The following is an 11,999-nucleotide window of genomic DNA, read 5'->3' as shown; positions in this document are numbered from 1 at the left end:
GACTCCTTGTTAACTTCTACTTCCTCTATTGTATTATTTCCTTTCCTAAATCCACCTTGGCAAGTATCCATTATATATGCAGAAGTTATGAACCTGCCTCTTTATTATGTAATAAATCTGCCCATGTAACATGCACATCCCTTCCCGTTTAGCTCTGACCATCGAGTCTGTGGCACAGTGTGAAACTACTGCTGCGTCTCAATTAGCATACTATCTATCCTAAATTGTATTCGAAAATATAACTAGTGCGTCCCAAACCTTAGTATGTTGAAATAGTATGCCAAAGGTTCCGGTCGAGTATTTCTTGTAGAAGCGTCCATATGTAATTGCCATGCATTGTACGTTGCACGTGACCTCGGGTAAAAAGTGTAAACAAAACCAATGGCGGACATGCGGGACCAACAGCAAAGAGCTTGCTCTTTGCCAACAGTCAGGTAGGGTAAAGATGTTTGAATGACTATTATTTAATATGTAGCAAACTGGAAAATATTTAAATTACATTTTCATTGTTATATGGCAACAATGTGAACTTCTATAAAGACGTGTTTGGACATTAACTTCTGATTATAATTATCTAAACACCTGAGCAGATTTATCTGCATGAAAGGCGCGTGAATGGCAGATTAACTTGCTGGTGATGAATCTACAATAATAAGATAGGAGATTAAATATGACAGAAATGTGGATGATGTGTTGAGTGGATTGACCGGTCTCGTAAGCAACATAATTGGGCTAAAGTTTGTCCCAACGTTTGCAAGTAACTACTTTTCTTCACGCAAAAAAAAAAAAAAAAAAAAAAAAAAAAAAAAAAAACAGGGGGTCGGATGGTTTCTGCATTGAGAGCACATAGTGTAAATGTCCACTAGAGGTCACTGTATGCATTTCATTCTTAGTTCATCAATAGCTTTATGAGGAGAAACCCCAGAACCTGTAGACATACAACACTTCACTCATCTCAAAACTCTTATCAGCTCTTTGATATATGTCAGTGACATACGTAAGTTAACACAAGTCACATTTCAATATTTGTCATAAGATTTATCCTGTTTCCAATTTTCTGCTCAAGCAGGTTAAATGTGACAGGACGGGTTGTGCTTTTACTGATGAATCTTTAGACCGCTCATATTCTGCCTGCTTCATTTCATGCTGGTTCTGGAGTGATGTTAGAGAATGGCTGACAAACATCCCTGAATTTAACATCAACTACTATACCGATAAACTTCCAGTGAACAGTCAATGAGACTTTTTCAATTTTATATAGTTCGTTTTACAGCATCGATGTTGTAATGTAATTTAAAATATAATCAGTTAAATAGACTTCAGTGTTCATTTAGTCGCTTAAGTGGAATACGAGATGAAAAGATGTTTACATGGCAGTCAGAAATGCATTAGAAAACAATAAATTACATGAAATACAACCTGAAGTTTCACACAGAATTTTAAGACATTTTAAGAATCGATTTGATCAAGTCGTTTTACCAGATGTCGTATTGGGCATACGAGAATAACACATGGTTTTTTGCTCCAAGGTGAAAACCCTACTCAGTGTTTGTGCTGCAAAACTCCTCTTACTGTAAAACATATTTTACAGGACTGTCCTGCTTTTACTGATTCCAGAAGGACTTTTTATGAAATGAACTCTTTTAAGGAGATTTTTGACAAAGTGAAACCAAAAAAGATTTTAGAATTTTTATCATGTATTAACACAAAAAATCTTATTTAATTTTTGTTTTATTTTGTTTGTTGATTTTTAAATTGTATATTTATTGTTGAAAGATTCCTGCCATGAAGATAGCCTTGGTTGCTGACATGGCACTAAATAAAAAAATACATTACATTACATTACATGGCAGTCAGAATTAGCAGGTAAATGCAGAAACACCTTTGAAAATACTGGAGTAACATGTACTGGAGTAAATGTTCATATTTTAAAGACATGGCGGGGGAAAATGTAATTTAATGCAGTGTATTTTGTACGATATTAGACCCACTTTTTATCGGATATCAATCAGGCAGTGAAGATCATTCATTTTTAAAGAAATCAGATCTTAAACGCACCGATTTTGTAACGGTACAGTCCACCAAAAGCACTTGACCCAGCTTACTGACAAATTAAGTCCTGCATATACCTTTTAGTCACATCGCAGGATGTTGAGTTGGGAACTTGGGATTACAATTAACTAAAAATCACAGTTTAGCACACATGATCTGTTGAGTCATTTTGAATTTCAACCATAGTCTATTGGTGTGAATTAAATGAATCATTGATTTAATGATTGAATAATTATGAAAATTGTGAGATTTAAAGGGTCCCGAAACACCAAAACACATGTGTTTGAGCTGTTGACCATCGTATATGCGTCCCACACTGCTAAAAACACTATTAGGACACCTATATTTCACTAAAAAGTGTAAATTGGTTGTTTTTGCGTTATTTCAAGCAAATTTGTACTTCCGGTTTGAAACGAATTTTTGAAGCTGCGTCACGGTCATGACATAATAGCGTGTATTCCAGCGTGCAGACTGGACGTCTGTGCCAGAGTGAGTCTTATTACGTCTTACAGTGTGATACATTAATGCATGAGTAAGGCTTGGTTCAAACCAATCAGCGTGCTCTATTGAGCAACTTCATTAATATTCATTACTGTCACAGTGTAGACGACAGAGACGCCACGTTGTGTTGGCAAAACAAGCGTGAAGTGTTGCTTTTATAGTTTGCTGCCGTTAAGTTTTGTTTTCTTTTTCTCTCCGTGAGAGCTCAGCTGGAGTCACGTGTGGATTAACAGTGTACGTGACGCTCAACAACAATAACTTACGTGTCTAAGGAGGTTTATTGTTTACCTGAGAGCTGTTCTCATCTGCAAACGCTGAGATCCAGATTAGCTTGTAGTCTCCTCTTAATAAAGACGCGGCTCTAGTTGCTGGTGATTGTTCTGTCTCTACAGATTTGGTAAGTGAGCGACCAGTGCTCTTTGTTTATTCAGTTTGTTCGTATCGAACTAAGTTAACTATTGCACCGAGTGTAAACATGTTAGCACCACAACCTTAACCTTAACAACAACTTTAACCTCGTGTAGGGTTTTTACCGCATTTTGTGACCGGAATAACACACGCGGCTTTCTGACGCTACCTGCCGTGTGCATTTAAGTTTCCGGGAAATGCGGAGTTTTTTTTTTCTCTTATTCGCTGTACGGTATCAAACATTGCAAGAAAATACACGCTTAGAGCAGTTCCTCGAATCAAATATCTTGTTTGTCGCGAGGGACATGAATGAATTCCCTGAATGAAAGAACCAAACTGCAGTTAAAGTCCACCATTTAATAATTTTGCAAATAATTTCTCCTGCGTGTGTGTGTGTGTGTGTGTGTGTGTGTGTGTGTGTGTGTGTGTGTGTGTGTGTTTGTGTGTGTGTATTTTGACTCTGAAACTTGCGCGTGCCCAAATAGACACTCCCACACCTAACAGAGCTGGACACGCCCACTTTTCTGACTTTTTCCAAAGTAGAGGTGTGAAATCACCCTGCTGAAACGAGGGGGTTTCATGGCCCTTTAAAGGGTCATGAAACACCAAAACACATTTTTTGAGCTGTTGACAGTCGTATATGTGTCCCACACTGCTAAAAACACTATTAGGACACCTATATTTCACTAAAAAGTGTAAATTGGTTGTTTTTGCGTTATTTCAAGCAAATTCGTACTTCCGGTTTGAAACAAATTTTTAAAGCTGCATCACGGTCATGACATAATAGCGTGTATTCCAGCGTGCAGACTGGACGTCTGTGCCAGAGTGTGTCTAATTACATCTTACAGTGTGATGCATTAATGCATGAGTAAGGCTTGGTTCAAACCAATCAGCGCGCTCTATTGTGCAACTTCATTAATATTCATTAGTGTCACCGTCTTTACACCACAGAGACGCCACGTTGTGTTGGCAAAACAAGCGTGAAGTGTTGCTTTAATAGTTTGCTGCAGTTAAGTTTTGTTTTCATTTTCTCTCTGTAAGAGCTCAGCTGGAGTCACGTGTGGATTAAAAGTGTACCCGACGCTCGACAACAATAACTTGCGTGTCTAAGGAGGAACATTGTTTACCTGAGAGCTGTTCTCCTCTGCAAACGCTGAAATCCGGATTCGCTTGTAGTCTTCTCTTAATAAAGACGCGGCTCTAGTTGCTAGTGATTGTCCTACAGATTTGGTAAGTGAGCGATCAGTGCTCTTTGTTTATTCAGTTTGTTCGTATCGAACTAAGTTAACTATTGCACCGAGTCACCGAGTGTAAACACGTTAGCATCACAACCAAACTTTAACCTCGTGTAGGGTTTTTAACGAATTTTGTGACCGGAATAACACACGCGGCTTTCTGACGCTATCTGTCGTGTGCATCTAAGTTTCTGGGAAATGCTGAGGTTTTTTTTCTCTCATTCGCCGTGCGGTATCAAACATTGCATGAAAAATACACGCTTAGAGCAGATCCTCGAATCAAATATCTCTTTTGTCGCGAGGGACATGAATGAATTCCCTGAATGAAAGAACCAAACTGCAGTTAAAGTCCACCATTTAATAATTTGGCAAATAATTCGACTACAGATGTCCATGTAGGTTAAACACCATCACTTTCTTCTGTGTGTGTGGGTGTGTATTTGACTCTGAAACTTGCTCGTGCACAAATAGACACTCCCACACCATCCCACTTTAGATCCTCCGACACTCCCCCTTAAATAGAGCTGGACACGCCCACTTTTCTGACTTTTTCCAAAGTAGAGGTGTGAAAACACCCTGCTGAAACGAGGGGGTTTCATGGCCCTTTAAGGTAGGCCTATAGTGCAGAGATCTGGTCGCCGCGTCAGGTCAGGGTGCACCCGTATATAGCCTTTAAAACGAAGTAGGCACACTCTAATCCAGGGGTCACCAAACTTGTTCCTGGAGGGCCGGTGTCCTAAAGATTTTAGCTACAACCCTAATCAAACACACCTGGACAAGCTAATCAAGGTCTTACTAGGTATACTTGAAATCCAGGCAGGTGTGTTGAGGCAAGTTGGAGCCAAAACCTGCAGGGACACCGGCCCTCCAGAACCGAGATTGGTGACCCCTGCTCTAAACTCACAAGGGAAAAAAACTGGACTAGTGAGTGACGTGAAGGCAAGCAGCCTAATTCATTTTATGTTTTGGTTAACTAATTCTTTAAATACAGCTCTCTTGAGCTCGAAAGAGGAAAAACCCAGAAGAAATTTGCTGTTAAATTAATTCTAGCAAAAACGCAACTGCCAGTCATTTTCACATTAGTTATTCAGTTAGAGGATAAATATGTTTAGTTCACTGCACAGTCCCACAGTAGTCTGCACTATTATTAATATTTAAATGTATTATATTCATTATTAATATTATTAAAATTAAGCTAAAATTGATAAAACGCAGAAGCCTTTTAAACGTTTGCTTTCATTTTCAAATCGCTAAAGCGCACTTTTAAGAAACATCTCGTTATGCAGCAGCATTCTCAAGTTAGGACACCTAAAAATTTCTTTGAAGTCTTAAAATGATCAGCCTTCAAAGTCAAGTTTACAGTGTTATAAATGAAATATAGTGCGTAAGTAAGTGGATTTGCTGTGGACCAACTTCTCGCATGCGCTGCAGGTAGGGTGAATAATAATCTTTCAAAAATATGCAATATAAGCTACTGCTAGTGTAACGGAGGCCAGCTAGTTGGTGCTGTGCTGGTAAACATCACTACTCTGACCTCTAAAGGCTGATTTATACTTCTGCGTCATACGCCGGCGTATGCTACGGCGCTGACGCATAGCCCTTCGCCGTGGCTGTCGGCGTCGCTGACGTGCACCTCTCAAAAAAATGTAACTACACGTCGCAACGACGCATAGCGTAAGCTCTGTGATTGGTCGGCTTGGTAGCGCTGACGAGTCTGGGCGGGACCGAGAGCCGCGTGAATGGTGCAAGCCTGATGGAGCGATTGTTTACAAGTGTGGAGTCCCATGAAGGAGCTCTGGATGGAAAGTTTTGTTTCGTTTTTACCTCATAGTTAAAGTTGTTGCACTACCGCCGGTTTCTGCCTCAAAATGAGCGAGTTTGAACCACTTGTACATCCCGGAAGTGTTCAGGAAAACAAAACAGCAGCGAAGAAACTCGACACAGAGGAACATTTACACTTCACTGCCAACTAGCGTTTCAGAAGTGCAGACCAACAGAGACAGCGTGCAGAAGTATAAATGCACAGCTGCGCGCGTTGCATGCGCCATGGGTTACGCCGGTCACTTGACGCAGAAGTATAAACCAGGCTTTAGGGTGCCCTAGTGACAAATGCTAAGGGCCATGGTCTTTAGCCTCCTTGTTAGAGCATCCGACTCCCATGTGGAAGGTGACAGGTTCGATACCAGCTCGGAGCGGGTTGGGTGGCGTAGGACTGGCGGGCTTACACTAGAAATTACACTGTAGGTCTATTTTACCAGCTAAAATACAGGTTGCATATCGATTTTATTTTGACTCGTTAGCTCATGGCCCTGAAAATGAAAATGTAGCCTAAAATAGGTTAAATAAAAAATGTAACTAGAAATGCAGAATTCTCTTCTCTTTGCTGTTTGCTGTGACATCTCTCTGTCTCACAATTCAATTAAAGTCCTTTACAGTAATCTGAGGAAACGTATAAACAGCGAGTGTAATCTGTCTGTCATCCTCTCCTGAGACATCCATATACAGTGTGCTGCACTGGAAGTAACCATGCGGGCACCTCCACGCGGAGGTGATCATGCGTAGAGTCCATTTTGAGGTGAGGTGTTGTATAACTTGCAGCGGTTGGGAGTTTGAAACCATTGTTAAGTCTGTATTTAACAGTGATGAGGCTGTTTGAGTCTGGAGTAATCATGAACAGAACAGGAGAATGGCCAATACCTTGATCATTTTAATACAACATATTAATAATGAGGGCGACGCAGTGGCACAGTAGGTAGTGCTGTCGCCTCACAGCAAGAAGGTCGCTGGTTTGAGCTTCGGCTGGCTCAGTTGGCGTTTCTGTGTGGAGTTTGCATGTTCTCCCTGCGTTCAAGTATGTTTCCTCCGGGTGCTCCGGTTTCCCCCACAGTCCAAAGACATGCGGTACCGGTGAATTGGGTAGGCTAAATTGTCTGTAGCGTATGTGTGTGAATAGATGTTTCCCAGAAATGGTTTGTAGCTGGAAGGGCATCCACTGCTTAAAACATGTCCTGGATAAGTTGGCGCTTCCGTCTGCTAAGCCGATAAGAAAATGAATAAATGAAATCAGTTAAATAGACTTAAACATTTATTTGGTTGTTAAAGCATAAAAAGAGACATAGAAGTATTTAAATGCAGGCGCCATCATTAGCCGCAGAAATTCCATAAAAAATTCTGGAGTAAAATTTATTTCCATATTTTAAAGACATTTATTGATTATATTTTAATTACATTACAACATCGATTGGTCACACTTTACAATAACGTTCATTAGTTAATGTTAATTAATGCATTTACTAACATGAACAAACAATGAACAATACATTTACTACTGTATTTGTTCATGTTAGTTAACGTTAGTTAATGAAAATACTGTAGTTCATTGTTAGTTCATGTTAACTCATGGTGCATTAACTAATGTTAACAAGAACGGACTTGGATGTTTACAATGCATTTGTAAATGTTCAATTATGATTAATAAATGCTGTACAAGTGTTGTTCATGATTAGTTCATGTTAGTAAATGCATTAACTAATGAACCTTATTGTAAAGTGTTACCCATCGATTAATAGTCACCAGAAATTCATCATTGGCTGAAAAACACTAGCTGTGCATATCGTCAATTGCTTTATTTAAATAAAAGAATGTCCAAGACAAAGCTATTAAGCTTTTATGAGTATATGTACACTATTACAGGCTGGGCCTGCATAAACCTGTTATACCCCTCCCAACAAATGCATCCTGCTTTTCTCTTAAAGCTCGCAAACATTTAGTGTCTGCAACATTTTTACCATTGATTAACTATGGGGCTGTTAATGCTTCAACCAAATGTCTTCAGCCGTTAAACTCAGTCTATCACAGTGCTCTAAGGTTTGTTACAGGCTGTCAGAGACTTACTCACCATTGTGAACTGTGTGCCGAAGCTGAGTGGCCTTCTCTGTATGTAAGAAGGTTCACCCACTGGATACCTCTGGTCTAAAAGGCTCTTCTGGGTCTGGTGCCTTCATACCTAAGTTCCCTTCTTCATAAGTCAAAAAGCCAGTATGCCCTATGTTCAAATAAATTTTATCCAATCATTATTCAAACTAAAATAAGAAAAGCGAGCCTTTAGTCATGCCGCCCCCTCATCCTGGAATACTCTTCAGTCTAAAGATATCTGAGCTCATCCCAATGACATCGTTTCGCTCTATGCTTTTTAACAACCAACAACAGTCCAATTCTCAATGTATGTGTTTTTAATATATTGTAACGGGGTATAGCTGATCAACTAAACTGTATTTTTGTATTATATAAATTTTTCTATTTATTATTAATATTATTATTTTTTTAATAGTTTTTTTTTTCATAAGTGGTGTGTTGCGGACCTCTTGGCCAGGTCACCCTTGTAAACGAAATCTTGATCTCAATGGGTTTTTACCTGGTTAAATAAAGAAACATATAAATGTAAAACTCTGCAACATCACATCAGGCAAAACCTCAAAAAAAAAAAAAATTCAACTCTGCAGTTTAATTTTAGTAATCGGAAATAATATGTGTAAGAAAATAATATCTAGAGAAATAAGAGTGTAAAATAACAGAGAATGTGCTGACAGTTATTACAGGTTATATACAACACCAACCCAAACAATATAGCACTGCAGACTATTACACATGACAATAAAAGTCACTTTTTACAACTTTTCAAGGTTGAAAGTTGATGAAAAGATCAAAATCCTGTAACATAATTCAAAAGCAGAAACTAATTGGGGGGAAATTGAAACAAGAATCATAAAATACAAAATAAAATAAAAAAAAGCTAATTTACGGATATTTTTACTGTGCACGTACATACAAGTTTTGAGCCATGTGATCACTTTCCTCACAAAAGACATTTCTCAAGGTGCCGTTCTCTTGAAATATTCTCCAGATCAACAACCAAAGTAATCTAAACATACAATGACTATGAATCATCTTTTAAGCATTAGCAAAGAGTAAATTCATTATCTATAAATCATTAACTCTACATTAATAGATGTTGGTAAGCAGTTTTTTATCTAAAGCCACAAATGCTCAGCTAAGTCGTTTCCTTTTTTCCTGTTTAGAATATAAGTGAGCCTTTACCTATCATTTATAGGGGATTTATAGTAAAGGCATAAACAGTTCTCATTTTAGATTATAGGTCACAGAACTACAGAACTAGATGAAGTTGAGTTAATAAAGCATTTATTAATATACAAATTAATTTTTACTAAATGCCTGAATAATAAGAAGTAAAAATGTTGACCTGAATAATTTTAATAATCATTTACTTAAGTGTTCTGAATAATCTTAGAAAGCTACCAACTACTCTTAAACAACTGGACTCAAAACGCAGGACTTAATTTAGAAATGAAAAAATAATCATTACCAAAGTGTGAAAACACAATCATTAAGCCCTTTATACATGTGAATAAAAGTCAAGAATGGAGCATTTGTAGCTGTATTTATAAACTGCTTACCAACATCTGTTAATGTAAAGTTAATGCTTAACAAATTATTAATTAAGTACTTGCTAATGCTTAATAGAAGGTTAGTGTGTAATTATAACGTGTCACAGAACAGTGCTTTGAACAAGTTTTACAGAATAAACACCAGAGACACTAAAAAAAGAAGAGCTGCAATTATTAGCCCCTTTGAATTTTTCCTTCTGCTTTAAATATTTCCCAAATGATGTTTAGAGCAATTAAATTTTCACAGTATGTCTAATAATATTTTGTCTTCTGGAGAAAGTCTGATTTGTTTTATTTTGGCTAGAATAAAAGAAGTTTTAAATTTTTTAAAAGCCATTTTAAGGTCATTATTATCAGCACCTTTAAGCTTTATATTTTTTGATAATCTACAGATCAAACCATCGTTATAATAACCTGCCTAATTACCCTAACCTGCCTAGTTAACCTAATTAACTTAGTTAATCCTTTAAATGTCACTTTAAGCTGTATAGAAGTGTCTTGAAGAATATCTCAACACGTTCTCACTCCCAACTCGTCATATACTGACGCTTGGTCAGGAACCCTCGGCGTAGGTTTTTTTTTTTTTTTTTTTTTTTCAGCGTCAATTTTTTTTTTTTTTTTTTTTTTTTTATTGCTTCAAGAAACTGTATAATACAATTTAGAATATAGTAAAAGATAACAGTTCTTTTACACAACAATCACATTACATACACAAGATAAGAGTAAAACTAAAACACAGTACATAAAAAAAATAAAATATAAATAAAAATAAAAAAAGACAGTATAATAAAAAAAGAAATAAATATTCAAGTAGCATGAAAGATCTCATCATATTTGCTCAAGAAAGAAGTACATTTCTTATTTTCAATTAATCTAAGAGATTTAATTAAATGTTCTATTTCACATAAAAAGTCAATAAAGATTGGATTTTTTTTAAGAAACCTCTGTTTGTGAAAATAAAATTTCCCAGCAAGTATAAGAAAGTTCACAGTGGCTTCTAACGCCTTGTTTTGGTTTTCAAAATAGCAAATAACATCCTTAAGGTACAAATTACCACTTATATTAACCTTGGAGAAACAGTATGAGCTTAAATCATCCCAAAACAGTGATGATACATCGCAAGAAAAAAATAAGTGACAAATGTCTTCACTCTCATTCTTACAAAATGTGCAAATATCAGTAACATCACAATATTTGGATAAAAGTGCATTACATGGGTAAATATTGTGCAAAATTTTAAAGTGCACCTCTTTCATTTTATTAGGAATACAGAATTTATATGGTAATAACCATGTTTTCCTCCATTGAATATTAACAATTATGGATCCCCAAAAAAACTTTCCTCTAGGAGTGATTGCGTTATGTGACTGGGACACTTGACGTATAAACTTATTATTGCATTCTTTACTAAGAATAGATTTTCCTCCTAGGAGTAACTGTGACAATTGTTTGGTACCTGCCTCATAACTAAGAGCAGCTTTCATCAGACATAATAATCCACTAGGTATAGCCTTTATAATTGACTTGAATTCCATATAGCGAATAGGGAATTGATACATGTTTATAAAACTCTCATAAGTTAAAAGATCACCGTTACTGTTAAAAAGATCAGAAACAAAAATAATGTTTTTGTTAAACCATTTATCCCAGAAAAAAGATTTATTATTTATCTTAATGTCACCATTATTCCATAGAATGGTTTTGTGGGGTGAGAAGTTGTGGCTGTAAGTCAGTTTCCAGGCTAAAAGAGCTTGTTGATGGAATTGAGCTAATTTAATAGGTAATTTACCAATGGAGTAATTGCACTTCATTAAAAAAGAAAGGCCACCAATCTTTTTAAATATATTGTTTGGAATAAAATACCACATAGAGTCTGAACCAAGCAAACATCTCTTTAGCCAATTGATTTTAAAAGTATTATTGGTGTCATCAAAATTTAGGACTTCAAGACCCCCCTCACTCCTTTTATTTGATAATAAATGTTTCTTCAATTTGTGAGGCTTATTATTCCAAATAAAATCAAGAAAAATTTTGTCAATTTTTTTAGAGGTCTGATTATCTACTGCTAAAGATAATGAGGGGTATACAAATCTAGATAACCCATCTGTTTTGGTTAAGAAGACTCTGCCTAGAATTGATAAATCTCTTTGGAGCCAACTATTAAAAATATATTTTACTTTAGATAATCTTGTTGAGAAATTTAAAAACTGTCTGCTAATTAGATTTTTTGTTATATTAATTCCTAAGTATTTTACTTCCTCTTTGATCGGTATATTTTCAATTTTTGCATCTAAGGTGTCATACAAGCAAATAATTTCACATTTTAATAAATTTAGTT

At 36.5% G+C, this 11,999-nt stretch overlaps 1 long non-coding RNA gene across 3 annotated transcripts in view; it reads left to right on the top strand.

The window, feature by feature from the left end:
• Positions 1-130: 130 nt before the first annotated feature.
• Positions 131-11,999, top strand: part of LOC141381096 (uncharacterized) — a 49,528-nt gene continuing 37,659 nt past the window's right edge. Inside the window, exon 1 of one of the 3 annotated variants that reach the window (XR_012400706.1) lies at positions 131-434. This is a non-coding gene — a long non-coding RNA (uncharacterized lncRNA). The remainder of the gene's footprint in view (positions 435-11,999) is intronic. The other 2 variants (XR_012400707.1, XR_012400711.1) reach the window with 2 other exon arrangements.

The sequence above is a fragment of the Danio rerio genome, chromosome 3 (genome assembly GCF_049306965.1).
Source record: "Danio rerio strain Tuebingen ecotype United States chromosome 3, GRCz12tu, whole genome shotgun sequence".
NCBI lineage: Eukaryota > Metazoa > Chordata > Actinopteri > Cypriniformes > Danionidae > Danio > Danio rerio.
This window is presented reverse-complemented; position numbering and strand designations above follow the sequence as displayed.